At 34.4% G+C, this 12,322-nt stretch overlaps 1 protein-coding gene across 1 annotated transcript in view; it reads left to right on the forward strand.

Moving 5' to 3' along the window:
• Positions 1-591: 591 nt before the first annotated feature.
• The window catches only part of LOC140753714 (lachesin), a 106,044-nt gene continuing 94,313 nt past the window's right edge, over positions 592-12,322 (forward strand). The window contains exon 1 of the mRNA XM_073088480.1: positions 592-813. The gene's annotated coding sequence lies outside the window, so the exon portion shown is untranslated. The remainder of the gene's footprint in view (positions 814-12,322) is intronic.

Genomic DNA, 12,322 nt, shown 5'->3' on the forward strand with positions numbered 1-12,322 from the left:
ATTAGATATAGATGTGCCGCTACCCCTGAGGACTAAGCGGGAACGCCTCGGAAAAGCCTGTCTCCCTTACCGCACCCTTCAAACCGGAACACAGCAGCGCCTAACACTGCTGTTATTAGGTAGAAATAGGTTTGGCGGTGGTGCCGCCGGAGTCGAACCTCAAAGGGTTCTACCACAAACCTATAAGATTCTTATAGTACTATAACTTCCAAAAAAAACTTATATTACAACTTCAATCTTGCCCAAAACAATAACTATGCGTGAACTATTCAACAAAATTAAATACTTAGTTAAAGTTGAAATATTTTACTTGGAAGTTACGATATCAGTCAAGGAACGTTATTTAAAAATAAATACTACAATTAATCTCCATTAAGTGCCAGAATTAAAAACCAGGATGAACGAATTAATGAGCGCACAAAAACGTTTTCAATTATTGTGTAACTAGAGAGTTTGTTAAAAAGCGAACGGAAGACAAAGGTTCCGTAACGCGGCCGTTATTCGTGTGAAAGCTCACAAGTTGCTGTTATCTGTCGAGGGCCTGTACAGGCAAAGATTGTCTTGTCGGGAGAGAGCTCAGTGCGACGCGCCCCGCGGTTCGGGACGGACGCTCTACGCCGTAGCCCGTAGCTACGTAGCCGTACTACGAAAGTTTCGAACACCGTGACTCGGTAAATGAACTTTTCGGATATGATTTACAATATCGCCCGGCGTTCTTCAACGCTTGCCTAAGTTCAGTAATTCACTGTCGTCTATTAAATTAGTGGTTTACGATGGAACAAAACGTGTTGCGGAAACTTTTTGAATAGATTTGTGAGTATCTTCGTCGAGCTTTAATTTTTTTCAATTTATGAATTTTGTTTTTTTTTTTGTAGTATATAAATAAAGCATCTTCAGATTATTTTAATAGTTAATACAGCAATTTGAAATATATAATAATCTATGGCAATTAAATGCGGTTTTTAAATTTTGGATTTTGATTTTGGTTATTTTTGGAATATCTTTTGAAAATCGTGTAAAAATATACATTTTGATTAAAAGATACAGTTTAATTAAGCGGCAATCAAATTATAGAACGAAATTATTTAAAGTGGAATCGTGTTTTTATCACATCGCAAGATATACTTAGGACAACAAAGAAAATTACCCGAAACGATCGCCGTTGGACCCTCACAATTTTCTTTTGGATCCTTTGTTTTCAGACTATACCTTCCTTCGCTTTTGTCAAAGTCTCTTTGCTGTGCCAGTTTGTCGAAGATGAAAGGAAAAATAATTAGTCCTGATGGTGAGCACCGCTTTGGGGTCTTAACTTTATAGGACCTTTATGTTTCTGATTATTAAGCATTTTGAATGGATCGAGGTGCCAATTTTGTACACAATGCCATCCTATTTTATTGTGATCTCAGTTAAGTAGATATAAAATAAAAACTCCTCAAATCTAATTGGCTTCATATTTTAATCAAATCATTTGTATTTAGGATGATTTTGGTTTCGCAGTCAGCATTTTGAACATTTAAAACTAACTTGAAACAATCTATTTACGTAGGTTTTTAATAATCTATTCATTTCTTGCCTACAAAAATCACCCTTCGCCATTTTAATTATATCCCGTTAGCTACTCTATTGAGATTTTAAATTTAGTCATATTTTTTAATAAGTTTAGTCGTATTTTTTTCTAAGTAACTAAACGGCAGCTTACAGATCCTTTAGATTTACGTGCCTCGGTAGTATCAGAACTAAGTAGTTGTAAAATGGAATATCATAAAAGGTTCTCTATACCTAAAATAATAATTTCTAACATAATGAACGAATAACGTCTTAACTAACTAGTATCTCTGCATCAGAAAAGCTGATGAGTTGGGACCTAAAAGAACCCTGTATTTATTATTTTCGTTACCAAAAAATCTCGAATTCTCATGATTTAAGCAGGAAATACCTTTGCAATATCAGGATTGAGTTTCGAATATTTAACAATGTTTGGAAATCTCGTGAGAATCGGTTCAACGGAAACTAAGTAATACTTTTATGTAATTTACATAAAATAAAGGTAGCGCTGATATTAAGCATATCAGGAAAAACTGCTTCATATTTTTTTACGTAAATCAAATCAAGTCAAACATCTTTATTTGCCAAAACAAGGTACAAATCCCTATTGAAATGTGTGAAGCAGGTTCACATGTGAACTAACAGAGTTCAAACATCGCTAAAGAAACATCGCTAATTTTCATACCATATTATGTGTACATAAAAATCAAAAAGAAAACCTCGTTCTTTTTTAACAATAAAAATGTAATAAATTGGGTAAAAATAACCGACAATTACGCTCTCACAAAAGGAGTGTATACAAAAGATATTTTTTGCTCATTTGATTAAAAAGCAATATGATATTGGCCCATAAATGTAATATTTTTAGTACGCTTTTTTACGATATATTGTTCTGAGTTTTTCTGTAAACTGGAGGTTTGATGATTTTTATTAAATTGTATATCATATTCGTTTATTTATTAACCGTTTCATTACCAATTGAATGTATTGAATGTATTTTTTTATTTTATGTAAAATTCTTATTTTTATACGAGTACATATCCGTATATACATGATAATGTATTTTAAGGTAACCGTACTCGTTTCAAGTCTTATTTTAAAACTGAAGTAAGTATTATTTCCATATGAAATTATAACCCACTTTCTTCCCTTTCGTCATAATAATATTGTGGCGCCGTGGACACTGAACAAAGTGAGATTCCTGGTACAATCCCCAGTTAAGCAAATTTCAAAGTTGTCGAAATAACGCAGGTAAAACCGCGGGGCCCAGCTAGTTCTAAAATATAAGTAACCTCAGTTACTCCTTGTTACATCAGCAACCTGCCAATAAAAGTTCCGTTAAAATCGGTTCAGCCATTTCAGAGATGAGCCAGAACAAACAGACAGACAGACAGATAAAAATTAAAAAAAATGTTATTTTGGTGTATGTACCGTATGTATATTCGTATGCATGTAGTAAAAAGCGGTTATTACAATATTAAAAACATACACTCCAATTTTATTTATATGTATAGATGTATAGATTAAATGATGAAGCAGCTAGGCAACGGCTATAGAAAAAGCTTAATTAAAGACTGATTACTGAATTCTATCAGCCAAATAGTCTTTCCCTACACATCTTTATCTGTCTCTTCCTTGAGTATTCTTGTACAGCAATATCTTATAAAAATCTTTAGTACATTTCTGTTAATCAATCTTAACTTAAAAGAACAGTTTTATACACTTTATAAATAACATCACTTTACAACAAATGTTTTCTTACAAAACCATAAAAAATACTATAAGAATAAATTCTTTCAACAACAAGTTCGCTTCCATAAAATAAAATGCACAACAGCTACTAAATATCATCGCGTTCGTCCAACTGTCTTGCTTGCAACTTAAACGTTCTTATCGTTTTAAAAAACTGCCTGAAAGTATAATAAAACTTAAAGTAGCGCATTACAGCGACGATTGTGTATAAATGGTCGAAATAAATGATACATTTTAAAAAAGTTGCAAAACAAGGCTTAGTGATTAGTTTGATTTTAACATCTTTTTACAAATACTTTCTAATGCAAATTTTCTAATGAAATTGATGGTCGTAGAACACTTTGTGGTTCGACTCTGGCGGCACCACTGCCACACTTATTTTTGCCTCATAACAGAAGTGTTAAATGATGCTGTTATGTGTTCTGGTTTTAAGGGTGTGGTAAGGTAGACATACTTTCCGGAGGCATTGCAGCTTAGTCCTCAAGGGTAGCGACGCGTATGTGGCCGACCTCAGGTAGGAATATTTAATCCTATCTGGGATTGATTAAAGAAGTCCCTGACTCGTCTGCTACTCCTATATCTATAAAAAAATATAAAGTCGGTTGGTATATCATGCGTCGTGTAATCTAAATAAATAAATAACATTCTCGCTCTCAACACTACTCAAGAATTCCCTATGCTGCATGTAAATGGACTATTAATCGAACGAGGTCGAACCTAGGCCCTCTTTTCATCACGCCGGCATAGTAACCAACGTGCCGTATGGAATTAATTTATCGTCACAGTAACATTATTCTTTCACTGAAGTATCTCATCGCGAAGAATTGAATTTTCATCATGAAGTTTTAACGTGGATTGATAATAGATGTGATAACTCAAAATTGTAAAGATTCTAATGTATCTATTAGAAACATAGTTTTCATTGGATTAGTCTAAATACATTAATGTTAGCAGTTGTTTGGAGACCAACATTAATACGTTTAACAATTTAACGTAAAATATAAAAGTACTGTGCTTTTTTAATGCAAAATATTTTTTTAACACAAAACTACTCACATTCATATAAAACATCGACCATGTTATTAACTACGTAAAAATGCACTGAAAACTGGTTAGTTTAAAGTAATAACGGCGAAGTGGCGACAAAACGGAAAATAAAATTACGATAATCATAAATTTTACCTCAAAATACTGCTAATTTATTTGCAGTACATAAACACCTACCCTTATTTCGCTGCCGAGCATAAAACGAATGAAATAGAGCCGTTATAAATTCCATCACCCGTATACTGCGCACGTTTTTTCGGACAAAATCAACATAAAAACGATTCTATGTGTAAAAGAGTATGTGAATTTTGTCAATTTGAACTGAACCTCAATTGAATTCATCAATAGGGCTTCTAACTGAATAGAGGACTGGTTTTATGTATCCAACAAATTGGCGAGCCCCGCCAAATAAACATTGGAACAAATGCCAACATTATATAACCGACTAAAATATATGCAACTTGAATCTATTGGTGCATAATTTAGTTTGCTTTGGCTTTATTTTGATGTATGGCAAGGTGAATAGGACGGGAAGTTTTGTAGTAGTAATGTTTTGTAGTAGTAGTGGCATCACATATTACAGTTTTAAAAAGTATTTTGTGGTTCGATTTCTGCATTACTACCATGTAATTTTATTAACTGACTTAATGAGCACGTTAAGGCAGACATAATGTCAAGCATTTCATTTCAGTTTTCACAAGCAGTAACGCTGTTTATATAATTTTTATAATATTGAAGTGAACATAAGCCTATGATAAATGGCCCTGTCACCCATGGAGATCAGTAGCCAACTATACATAAGAACAGAGGTCGGTTATAGTTATTTTGCCACTGGAGATTAAGTTGGAACACCTCCAATAAGAATATGTTCCTTGCCGTACTCTTCAAAACGAAACATAGCAGCGCTTAACACTTGTTAGACAGAAATAGATGTGGCGCTGATGCCTCCGGATTGAAATCACAAAGGGTTTACCACTTTCAAACATACTAAAAACCACGATGCATCGAAAACGTCAACGTTACCCCTAGTGCTACCTACTTGGAGCAGTTTCACTATAATTATTTTGAGATGCAGTATTGAGCTTGAATGACGCCTCCGCCGCATGTATGAAAACACATAAATAAATCTTAAACTGTTCAATCTTTTGTCAACTGTAGGTGGGTAGAAGCAAATATCCACCAGAGTTGTCTCGCCAATGTCGCTTCGTGCGACCAGTCGTCGTCTTGCGCTCGGCGGGAGCCTACAGACGTTCTGTACGTGCCCTCTCGCTACTCCTTTCCACGTGGATTGCCGCGCGTGCATTGTGAAGTGCAGAGACTACTCCTCGGGGAGATCAGGCCGTGCTTGCATCCTCGAACCCCGTGACAGCACCGTGCGCGTCCCTCCTGACACGATTCGAGTCCGCAGATAGACTTGGAAGGCAAGGTTGGTGGTTTTTCTACTCATCTGCTGGGACGAAGATTGGGTCATACCTCTCACACTATACAGTCCACTTATATCATCCCGTGGGATTGCGTGGCCGTGCCCGCATACCTACACCCTCGCGGTCTGGCCTTCGAGCTGGTCCGCACAATACTTTTGGCCTTCGAGCCGGAAGTATAACCCTACAAACCCGTGCGGTCTGGCCTTCGAGCTGGATCGTACATAAACGTTCAGTTATAGATGTCCAAAGATAGTAGTTGCTTAATATACGAGTATGTCAGATTAACACTCGTTGTTTGCTTACGCTACGTAAAAAAAAATATTTTATTATCTGTACTGTTACGTAAACTGTAACATCTGTTATAAAAGAATTCCGCGGAATTTATTGCTCACGTAAAATGCACCTGATGCCTATACAACTTTAATATGTTTATGTGCCACAAGTTAAAATAATTATGTATAAAATATGTATTCACGTATTGTATTTACGTACGTATGTTTGTACATCCTCATGATTACGTGCTACACTTGTTTATTTTCCATTATATATATTTAACAAGTTTCTTTTAGATGTCCTTATATTATAATGGATTAAATAGTTTTAGACATTTCGTGTACATATAAACGCATTCAAAGATTTTTTAGCCATTAACTAAATTTGGAATTTTTAATATCAGTGTTAATTTTATAATACAGTGAGTAAATACTTCATTTGTCAGAAAATGACCGGAAAATATTTTTTTATCCAAATACTAACATATTTTAACTGAGTATTTTTTGTATTATGTATTATTAGCTGACCCAGCAAACGTTGTGTTGCAATATAAATAAAAAAAATGTTAAGGGTGCACAATCCTTATCACTTAGGGGTATGAAAAAGAGATAGTAGCCGATTCTCAGACCTACTGAATATGCATATAAAATTTGGTGAAAAACGGTAAAGCCGTTTCGGAGGAGTACGGTAACTAACATTGTGACACGAGAATTTTATATATAACATTTAGTTTATGATGAAACATACCTACATTTAATTCTTGATTTTTATTAGCGGTACTTAAAAGTATCGAAGTGCTGAGACATCATTTTAATTCTCGGTTAATCCTGTAAAATTGAAGTTGAAAGCGGTCGATTAAGTAATTATCCTTCTGATAATTAAGCGCCTTGGAAGCAAACTTCCGTGCTGTTTTTGTCACCACCGAATAAATAATTAAGATGGCTCTCTAGTTGACAACTCCAAACTTCTTGAAAAATTACCAAAAGACCAGCAATCACAATATCCAACACACTTATTTTTAATTTGTTAAATAGCAAAAAAAAAAAATAACATTAAAAGCTATAAGAAATTTTGAAATTTCAATTTTTTGGGCAAAAATTGAATAGATTGATTGGTATAAATCGTGTTGATATATAATAAAAGAAACAAATGAAAAAGACACACACGTAAGGGTTAACACACACATGACGTCACATCATAACAAGTTACGACGTCGTGTAACGGAATGAATTCGTTTCATCATGAAATATTAATCATGAGAAAAAATAACGGAGGATATCATCAAAATTTGTCTTTTCACGTGTCATATTGCATTTTTTTAACGTCTTAATTTCCACGACACGACATATTTTCGAAACCGTCTTACCCAACTTTAAAGTGCTACTCTAATTATTGTTCTGTAAAATATCGAGTACTTTCAATTTGAACAAGGAATCGAGAGTTGCAATCTTGCGTACATTAAAAATAAATTGAAGGAATTCCATTTACTACTCTGCGGTAAGGAAATGAAACTGGAAGGAGCTACTATAAATCACGCAACTTCGAATGAGATACTTAATATATTTTTTATTTGCGCTTAACATTAAGTGGTTGTACTAGGGCTAGTAATATTTTATGAGACATATTTAAACGGCTGTCTTATCTGTAACTGACACCGTCTTAATATTCCCTTCAGCGTTAATACTAGATATAGATACTTTAGCGTTACAGTATAAATTATAATATTAAATTATGATTATAATACTAAGTGATCTTTTGTTCAAGAGTTATTATCTTAACTCATATAGTGTTATTGACGTTTATTACTAGGTTAAAGATTGAAATTAATATTAAATTAGAAAATTAATAAACATTATTAGTAAATTAATTAACATTATGTTTAACTTGGCGATTCACCGAAAATTATTTATAGGTACTATACTGTATATATTTTCAATAACATTCAATAACGAATGTAAAATGCGTAACAAATTCTGTTACTCATTTTACATTCGTTAAAAATTTGACAGAAATTTTTAATCGTGAAACCGATATTCGAATTCAAAAAAACACCAGTTTTCTATGTATCGAATATTATTCATTCAGATTTTGTCATGATATTTCACATAACATTTTATTTTTTAAGTCTTTATTTTTTTAGGTTTTTTATGTTACATTTATTTTTAATAGTTTGTACCGTTGAGAGGACTTACTATAACATTATATCAAGCGCTTAATAGTGGGCGTTGCCTAAACATTATTCTGATAGCATAATATATTATACTAAGTGCGTTTGATTAAACATCGCTAACCTCTCCAGACTATGATTTGGGGCGATAATGTCTTTGGCATATGATCTGCATAACATCATTAGCCCCACATATGTATGGATTTGAAGGCGGATTATATAATCCGGGATATCATCATGAGCTTGTCATAACAGAAGGAAATAGTGAAATGGAGCGTGTATTGAATTGTAATCACAGCTTGTGTTATGTAATGTGTATGTTTGAGTAGGTAACAATATGCAGGTGTTACAAGCTTCAAAGCTCAAAAATGCAGTGATAGCCTAATGATTTAGAAACAACCTCTCTAACGAGGGGTCCGAGGTACACATCCTAGGCACCTCTGATTTTTTAAAGATATGTGCGTATTAAAAATTAATTATCACTTTCTTAAAACGGTGAAGGAAAACATCGTGAGGAAACCTGGATTCCTGAGAGATTTATATAAAAAAACTCAAAGGTATGTGAAGTCTATCAATACGCACTTGGCCAGCGCGGTGGACTATGGCCTAATCCTTCTCATTCTAAGAGGAGACCCGTACCCAGCTGTGGGACAATAATGGGTTGATGACGTGACGATGACGATATATGCCTTTGTGAAGTCATCGGCCTAACTGCAGTAGTACCATATATGTCCTTAGTTCTTTTAAAAAATAAAATATGGTTTGTTTTATTACAATAGGTAAATACCTATTAAATAATTAGGTTACTGTAGCAAACTAGCATTTAGTTCATCTGATAGTAACTTGTCTCTGCCTTCCATGAAAACCTATAACTGATTCAGTTGAGTTAAGTGATGCTATTTGAAGTCGATCTCAGAAGCTTCTCTACTCCTAAAGATTAAATGGTTCCTCACATGTAAGTCAATGGCAGTGTAATATATATAATATATAATTTAGGAGTAGCAGACGAGCATGCAATCCACCTGATAGTAAGTGGCTACTGCCACCTATCGACATCTGTAATTAACCCCAGATAGGATTAGATTACAGATAGGATTACCTGAGGTCTGCCACAGATGCGCCTCTACCCCTGAGGACTAAGCTGGAACGCCTTGGAAAAGAATGTCTCCCTTATCACACCCTTCAAAACGGAATACAGCAGCGCCTAACACTGCTATTATTAGGCAGAAATAGATGTGGCGGTGGTGCCGCCGGAGTCGAACCACAAAGGGTTCTACCACCTTCAAATATGTACGAAAATCAAAATTTACTTTAAGACTGAAGCCGTAGATAGCTACTATATTATTACTTCGTACTAAAATATTAATATCAAATAAACTTCCCAGGATACAATCAAAGATTTAATCCTGATTAAGTAAACAGCTATTAAACTTAACAATAACAAGGGCAACGAACTTAGCTACGATCATACGGGTGGTGCTCGCACCTAATAAAAACATTTAAAAGCAAAATTGTACAATATTAAGGAAATATAATACATAACTCAATTTTATTTCGTATTCTCTTGTTTCTTTTAGTTGTTAGGCGGCTTTTATCATATAAAGAATAAGGTTAGGTAATTAGGTAAAGTAGTTGAAACTTTATACTCGAATAAATCACTTGTATCTAGTTTTTGTCTCTAGTGAACATCAAAATACTTAGAACAATTTCTATTATATTATTCGTATAACAGTATTGGCAAACAAATATCTTAACTTAACCGAAAGAAAACGGTATGGCTGTTTGTCCACTGCACCGTCACCGAGCCGATAACAGTTGCCATGTTCCAGGTGCCACTCGTGTGACGACAGTGTATGGACGAGTTCCAACGTGTTTTACATTGCCGGCACATCGGCCCGTCAAAAACTCGGTGCTGATCTAGCGATCACGCCGATCTACTCGGAATGACGGTGCCCGGAAGACGGATATTCGGTGGATAAGCAGCTATAGCAAATGTATGTACGCTACTTCGGCACCGTTATTAATTATCGGTATCGAATCGGTATCGATGGTCGATGGACAAATAGCGTATCACTTAATCGTATCACCTTTAATCATTTATTAAATGTGAACCGAATAAAGGGCCCTCTAGCGCGAAGCTAAAGATTTAAATATCTGAGATAGAAAAGTCTTATAATCCGATAGATTGTGTTATATATCGATCAAGGGAAAAATTATTTTTGTTGAACCAAACCAAGGTAGCACAATCGGTTCTTGGAAGGGTAACAGCTATCAGTAATTGTCTGTGATCGATTTTGTACCTCGGAGAAATCGTTAAGTGGTCGGTTCCGGTTATAACATGTTGTAGTGATTGTTTAACTTAGAGGCTTTTAGGCAGTTCAAACTCCATCTTAATCGAAACTCATGTTAACATTGCCGATAAGGTTTGTAACGAATGTTTTTAACACGCTTTTATTAGCTTGCGTTGTATGTACGTATGTACGTAACAGTAACGGAATCTTTGAACCCGATTTCTGTCCACTTTGAACGTCCAGTTTAATTCGAAATTTTGAAAAAATATCAAAAACCGATGACAATACACGATTTTAATAATTTTGTACCATTGTCCTTATCAACATCCACAGGACTAACGATTTTCGAGGCGAGAGAAAGCGCCTTAGGGAGAGTTCAGGCAAAGTTACTAGATTGATTTTTAGTTTTGAAAAATAATAATATTATATTATATTGTTACTGCCGCGCATGGATTTTTGGAGTTTACTCCTTAAGAAACGATTTGAGTTATAAGGCCCGGTACGGAAATTTTATGAGGAGTAGCGGTGGTCGTTGAATCAACGAACTAGTTAAATCAACCGTTGATTCACTTTCAACGAATCAACGTTAACCCAATAGAAATTAACTAGTTAAATACGTCAACGTCGTTGAACGGAACGTTTCGTTATTTTCAACGTAAATTGTATTTTGTAACGGTGGTCGTTGAATCAACGAACAAGTTAAATCAACCGATCAACGAATCAACATTACGTCAACGACGTTAAACGGAACGTTTCGTTATTTTCAACGTAAAATTGTATTTTGTTTAGAATTAAACTTATGTTATTTTTTTTTATAATATGCGAGTAGCAGACGGGCTTGATTGTCGGTATAATAGCATAATTTGAACTCCAATTATTATAAGAACATATCGAATTATTTCCTAATAAATAATTATATAAATATCAAGAATTGATATTTATATCAATTCTTGATATTGATATTTAATAACACGCACTACGTCAAATCCTTACTAATATTATAAATCCGAAAATATGAAATAATGAAATTTTGTACAGAGATAGTCTGAGACCCGAGAAAAGACATAGGATAGTTTTTATCCCAGAAATCCCACGAGACTAGGGATGGCGAACTAAGATCGATTAATCGGATAATCGATCTTTTGGACCCAAAACATCGATTATTTTAATCGACATTAGTAAGGATTGAATCGTAAACTATGCATTTGATCAAGTGATGATTTTTAGCAAAGTTGAAGGTACGAATTTTCAGTTTTATGTATGTTAGTATGTTATATTATTTTCTTTTAAACACGGGCGAAGCCGCGGGCAAAAAGTAGTTGTTTCTAAAATAACATTTACCGCACTTCAGTAGAGATGCGTTGATCGTTGCAGCATAGTTAAAAACCGTTTATTATTGATGCAAGTTGAAATTAGTAACACGTTAACTCGTTGACGAAATTAACTAGTTGATCAACGGAAATTAACGTTGACGTTTCGTTGACGGAAAAAACTTCAACGACCCACCGCTAATGAGGAGTAAACTCAAATGTAACACGAAAAGTTGAGGCGTAACGTAGAAAGAGACAAACATATATATCCACACTGTTCGAATTCGGAGAGAGGTGAAGGGGCTGAGGGGTTGTTACTAACCACACTTGAATAAAAAACACACTTATATGTTCCACTGAATATATATTAATAAATTTACAAGGGGCCTCTTATAGTATCTACGAAAGGTTCTCAACAGCGTGATTCAACGGCTGTTTTAGCAGCGCCATCTAGTTTAATATTACGGAACTATCATATACAAATTATTTGAATATTTAACACAAATTTGAATA

The sequence above is a fragment of the Epargyreus clarus genome, unplaced genomic scaffold (genome assembly GCF_041222505.1).
Source record: "Epargyreus clarus isolate Ecla_fem2 unplaced genomic scaffold, WU_Ecla_fem_2.2 ptg000003l, whole genome shotgun sequence".
In the NCBI taxonomy this organism is placed as follows: domain Eukaryota; kingdom Metazoa; phylum Arthropoda; class Insecta; order Lepidoptera; family Hesperiidae; genus Epargyreus; species Epargyreus clarus.